The sequence below is a fragment of the Arachis hypogaea genome, chromosome 4 (genome assembly GCF_003086295.3).
Source record: "Arachis hypogaea cultivar Tifrunner chromosome 4, arahy.Tifrunner.gnm2.J5K5, whole genome shotgun sequence".
NCBI lineage: Eukaryota > Viridiplantae > Streptophyta > Magnoliopsida > Fabales > Fabaceae > Arachis > Arachis hypogaea.
In genome coordinates, this window is record NC_092039.1 from 39712325 (window position 1) to 39718687 (window position 6363).

General features: G+C 39.2%; 1 non-coding gene across 1 annotated transcript; it reads left to right on the plus strand.

Moving 5' to 3' along the window:
• Positions 1-1112: 1112 nt before the first annotated feature.
• LOC112799496 (small nucleolar RNA R71) lies at positions 1113-1220 on the plus strand. The gene has a single exon (XR_003201074.1). It is a non-coding gene; the product is annotated as a small nucleolar RNA R71 (small nucleolar RNA).
• The last annotated feature ends 5143 nt before the right edge of the window (positions 1221-6363 follow it).

Sequence of the window (6363 nt, forward strand, 5' to 3'; positions counted from 1 at the left end):
GGATCTTGTCTCTTTTGAGGTAATTTCTGCCTAGACAAGTCATCCAGTTCTTTGGTGAGCAAAGGAGGTTCATCCTCCCAAGTCTCATTTCCAAATAACTTGTCATTTAGCTTCATGATTGCTCCAAGGTATTTAGCAACTTGCTCTTCAGTGACATACTCATCCTCTTCAGAGGAAGAATACTCATCAGAGCTCATGAAAGGCAGAAGTAAGTCCAATGGAATCTCTATGGTCTCATTTTGAGCCTCAGATTCCCATGGTTCCTCATTGGGGAACTCAGTGGAGGTCAGTGCACGCCCATTGAGGCCTTCCTCAGTGGCGTCCACTTCCTCTCCCTCCTCTCCAAATTCGGCCATGTTTATGGCTTTGCACTCTCCTTTTGGATTTTCTTCTGTATTGCTTGGGAGAGTACTTGGAGGGAGTTTAGTAACTTTCTTGCTCAGCTGTCCCACTTGTGCCTCCAAATTTCTAATGGAGGACCTTGTTTCATTCATGAAACTTTGAGTGGTTTTGATTAGATCAGAGACCATGGTTGCTAAGTCAGAGGGGTTCTGTTTAGAATTCTCTGTCTGTTGCTGAGAAGATGATGGAAAAGGCTTGCCATTGCTAAACCTGTTTCTTCCACCATTATTATTGAAACCTTGTTGAGGTCTCTCTTGATTCTTCCATGAGAGATTTGGGTGATTTCTCCATGAAGAATTATAGGTGTTTCCATAGGGTTCTCCTAGGTAATTCACCTCTTCCATTGAAGGGTTCTCAGGATCATAAGCTTCTTCCTCAGATGAAGCATCCTTAGTACTGCTTGGTGCATTTTGCATTCCAGACAGACTTTGAGAAATCAAATTGACTTGTTGAGTCAATATCTTGTTCTGAGCCAAAATGGCATTCAGAGTATCAATCTCAAGAACTCCTTTCTTCTGACTAGTCCCATTGTTCACAGGATTCCTTTCAGAAGTGTACATGAATTGGTTATTTGCAACCATTTCAATTAGCTCTTGAGCCTCTGTAGGCGTCTTCTTCAGATGAAGAGATCCTCCAGCAGAGCTATCCAAAGACATCTTGGATAGTTCAGAGAGACCATCATAGAAAATACCTATGATGCTCCATTCAGAAAGCATGTCAGAGGGGCATTTTCTGATTAATTGTTTGTATCTTTCCCAAGCTTCATAGAGGGATTCTCCATCCTTTTGTCTGAAGGTTTGGACTTCCACTCTAAGCTTACTCCATCTTTGTGGTGGAAAGAACTTTGCCAAGAAGGCATTGACTAGCTTTTCCCAAGAGTCCAGGCTTTCTTTAGGTTGAGAGTCCAACCATATTCTAGCTCTGTCTCTTACAGCAAAAGGGAATAGCATCAGTCTATAGACCTCAGGGTCTACCCCATTAGTCTTGACTGTGTCACAGATTTGCAAAAATTCAGCTAAGAACTGATGAGGATCTTCCATTGGAAGTCCATGGAACTTGCAATTCTGTTGCATTAGAGAAACTAATTGAGGCTTAAGCTCAAAGTTGTTTGCTCCAATGGCAGGGATAGAGATGCTTCTCCCATAGAAATCAGGAGTAGGTGCAGTAAAGTCACCCAGCACCTTCCTTGCATTGTTTGCATTGTTGTTGTTTTCGGCTGCCATGTCTTTTTCTTCCTTGAAGAATTCGGTCAGGTCCTCTAAAGAGAGTTGTGCTTTGGCTTCTCTTAGCTTTCTCTTCAAGGTCCTTTCAGGTTCAGGGTCAGCTTCAACAAGAATGCCTTTGTCTCTGCTCCTGCTCATATGAAAGAGAAGAGAACAAGAAAATGTAAAATCCTCTATGTCACAGTGTAGGGATTCCTTGAGTTGTCAGAGGAAAAAGAAAAAAATAGAATGAAGAAGGAAGAGAAGATTTCGAACTTTAATTAGATAAGGTTCGAATTGTGCATTGAGAAGGAGTGGTACTCCATAAATAGAAGGATGTGAGAAGGAGGGGGGTAATTTTCGAAAATTAATTAAAATATTTGGAAAACATTTTTGAAAAACACTAATTGATTTTCGAAAATAAAAGTGGAAAAGAAATCAAGTGATTTTTTTTGAAAAAGGATTTGAAATTAGAAATTAAAAAGATTTGATTGAAAACTATTTTGAAACAGATGTGATTAAAAAGATATGATTGAAAAGTTATGGTTTCAAAAAGATGTGATTAAAAAGATATGATTTGAAAACAATTTTAAAGGATATGATTTGAAAACAATTTTAAAAGATATGATTTCAAAAATTAATGACTTGCCTAACAAGAAAAGATATGATTCAAACATAAAACCTTCCTCAACAGAAAAGGCAAAAAATGTTCAATCAAATCATTAATTGTTAGTAAGTATCTTTGAAAAAGAAAGAAATTGATTTTGAAAACATTTGATTGAAAAGATTTGATTTGAAAAAGATTTGATTTTGAAAAACTGAAAAAAAAATTGATTTGAAAACAAAATCTTCCCCCTTTGCCATCCTGGCGTTAAACGCCCAGAATGGTATCCATTCTGGCGTTTAACGCCCAAAATGCACCCTTTTTGGGTGTTAAACGCCCAACCAGGTACCCTGGCTGGCGTTTAAACGCTAGTCTGTCTTCTTCACTGGGCATTTTTGAATGCCCAGCTTTTTCTGTATAATTCCTCTGCAGTATGTTCTGAATCTTCAATTCTCTATATTATTGACTTGAAAAGACACAAATTGAAAATATTTTTGGATTTTTAATAATAAGGAATACTCAAAATGTAACTAAAATCAAATAACAATGCATGCAAGACACCAAACTTAGCAGTTTGTATACTACTGATACTAATGAGAATGCATATGAAACGCAAAGATACTCAAGTCAATAGAATTCAAAGATCAAAACAAGGAAATCATCAAAAACATCTTGAAGATCACTCAAGATACATGCATGCAACAAAAACATGCAATTGACACCAAACTTAAGATGAGACTCTAGACTCAAACAAGAAATAAATTTTTTTTGGGATTTTATAATTTTAAAAATTTTTTGGTTTTTTTCGAAAATTAAGTGGAAAAAGGTATCAAAATTCTTAATGAGAATTCCAGGAATCAGTGCAATGCTAGTCTAAGACTCCGGTCCAGGAATTAGACATGGCTTCACAGCCAGCCAAGCTTTCAAAGAAAGCTTCGGTCCAAAACACTAGACATGGCCAATGGCCAGCCAAGCCTTAGCAAATCATTGCTCCAAGAAGCAAGATTGATGAATATCAAGCTCTTGTGATGATAAGTTGAAACCTCGGTCCAATGGAATTAGACATGGCTTCACAGCCAGCCAGATTTCAGCAAATCATCATGAAACTCTAGAATTCATCTTCAAGAATTTTGAAAAAAAATAAATGCCTAATCTAAGCAACAAGATGAACCGTCAGTTGTCCATACTCAAGAACAATCCCCGGCAACGGCGCCAAAAACATGGTGCACGAAATTGTGATCAATACTTTTTAATACACAGAACAATCCCCGGTAATGGCTCCAAAGACTTGGTGCTCAATACCATGGAATAAACACAACTTCGCACAACTAACCAGCAAGTGCACTGGGTCGTCCAAGTAATAAACCTTACGCGAGTAAGGGTCGATCCCACGGAGATTGGTGGTATGAAGCAAGCTATGGTCATCTTGTAAATCTCAGTCAGGCAGACTCAAATGGGTATAGTGATAAACGAATAAAGCATGAAGATAAAGATAGAGATACTTATGTATATCATTGGTGTAAGAGCTTCAGACAAGCGTATGAAGATGCCTTCCCTTCCGTCTCTCTGCTTTCCGACTGTCTTCATCCAATCCTTCTTACTCCTTTCCATGGCAAGCTCGTGTAGGGTTTCACCATTGTCAGTGGCTACCTCCCATCCTCTCAGTGAAAATACGTCCCTGATGCTCTGTCACAGCATAGGCTAATCATCTGTCGGTTCTCGGTCAGGCGTGGAATAGAATCCAGTGATTCTTTTGCGTCTGTCACTAACGCCCCGCCTTTCGGAGTTTGAAGCACGTCACAGTCATTCAATCATTGAATCCTACTCAGAATACCACAGACAAGGTTAGACCTTCCGGATTCTCTTGAATGCCGCCATCGGTTCTTGCTTATACCACGAAGACTCTGATCTCACGGAATGGCTGGCTCGTTTGTCAGGCGAGCACTCGGTTGTCAGGCGATCAACCATGCATCGTGCAATCAGAAATCCAAGAGATATTCACTAAGCCTCGTATGCTTGTAGAACAAGAGTGGTTGTCAGTCACTTTGTTCATGAGTGAGAATGGTGATGATCCGTGACAATCATCACCTCCATCAAGTTGAAGAACAAGTGATATCTTGGACAAAGAACAAGCGGAATTGAATAGAAGAACAATAGTAATTGCATTAATACTCGAGGTACAGCAGAGCTCCACACCTTAATCTATGGTGTGTAGAAACTCCACCGTTGAAAATACATAAGAACAAGGTCTAGGCATGGCCGTGAGGCCAGCCTCCCAAATGATCTAAGATAGCATAAAATTAGAAGATAGCTACCAAGATTCCTTTTTTTCTATATTTTTAATACAATAGTAAAAAGGTCCTACTTATAGAAAACTAGTAGCCTAAGGTGTACAGAGATGAGTAAATGACATAAAAATCCACTTCCGGGCCCACTTGGTGTGTGTTTGGGCTGAGCAATGAAGCATTTTCGTGTAGAGACTTTTCTTGGAGTTAAACGCCAGCTTTTATGCCAGTTTGGGCGTTTAACTCCCAATTAGGTGCCAGTTCCGGCGTTTAACGCTGGAATTTCTGTAGGTGACTTTGAACGCCGGTTTGGGCCATCAAATCTTGGGCAAAGTATGGACTATCATATATTGCTGGAAAGCCCAGGATGTCTACTTTCCAACGCCGTTGAGAGCGCGCCAATTGGGCTTCTGTAGCTCCAGAAAATCCACTTTGAGTGCAGGGAGGTCAGAATCCAACAGCATCTGCAGTCCTTTTCAGTCTCTGAATCAGATTTTTGCTCAGGTCCCTCAATTCCAGCCAGAAAATACCTGAAATCACAGAAAAACACACAAACTCATAGTAAAGTCCAGAAAAGTGAATTTTAACTAAAAACTAATAAAAATATACTAAGAACTCAACTAAAACTACCAAAAACATACTAAAAACAATGCCAAAAAGCATACAAATTATCCGCTCATCACATCACATGGGCGTTGAACGCCCAGAACGTGCACCAATGGGCGTTTGAACGCCAGAATGATGCATGAAGGCATTTTACATGCCTATATGGTGAAGGAATGGTATTTCTTTTCACCTCAGGATCTGTGAACCTCACAGGATCCCCACCTACCTCGCCCTCTCTCTCTCCATTCATGGTCATCCCTTCTGTTTTTCATTCACCACCCACATTTATCCACTCTTCCCCATACACCCCACCTACCTTTACAATTCAACTTCTCCTTCCCACCCAATCCCACCCATATAGCCGACTCCATCTCCCCTCATTCTCCTCCATTTTCTTCTTCTTCTTCTTCTTCTTCTTCTCTTCTTTCTTCTCTTGCTCGAGGGCGAGCAATATTTTAAGTTTGGTGTGGTAAAAGCATAGCTTTTTTTTTGCTTTTCCATTACCATTAATGGCACCTAAAGCCAGAGAAACCTCAAAGGAAAAACAAAAAAGCTTCCACCTCTGAGTCATGGGAGATGGAAAGACTAATATAAGCCGTCATAGCTCAGTGGTAGAACATGTGGCTGCAAATCAAGAGATCCCTGAGATACCTCAAGGGATAAGTTGTCCTCCACACAAATATTGGAAGCAATTAAGGGTGGAACATCATGAGCACTCCATCATTCTCCAAGAAATAAGAGAAGATCAAAGAGCAATGAGGGAGGAGCAACAAAGGCAAGGAAAGGACATAGAAGAGCTGAAGAACATCATTGGTCCTTCAAGAAGAAGACGCCACTAAAGGTGGATTCATTCCTTGTTCTTTATTTCTTTCTGTTTTCGGTTTTTAGTATTGTGTTTATCTATGTTTTGTGTCTTTATTTCATGATCATTAGTATGTAGTAACCATGCCTTAAAGCTATGAATAAAATCCATTAATCCTTCACCTCTCTTAAATGAAAAATGTTTTAATTCAAAAGAACAAGAAGTACATGAATTTCGAAAATAGCCCTTGAATTTAGTTTAATTATATTGATGTGGTGACAATATTTTTGTTTTCTGAATGAATGCTTGAACAGTGCATATGTCTTTTGATCTTGTTGTTTATGAATGTTAAAATTGTTGGTTCTTGAAAGAATGATGAACAAAGAGAAATGTTATTGATGATCTGAAAAATCATGAAATTGATTCTTGAAGCAAGAAAAAGCAGTGAAAAAGAAGAAGCAT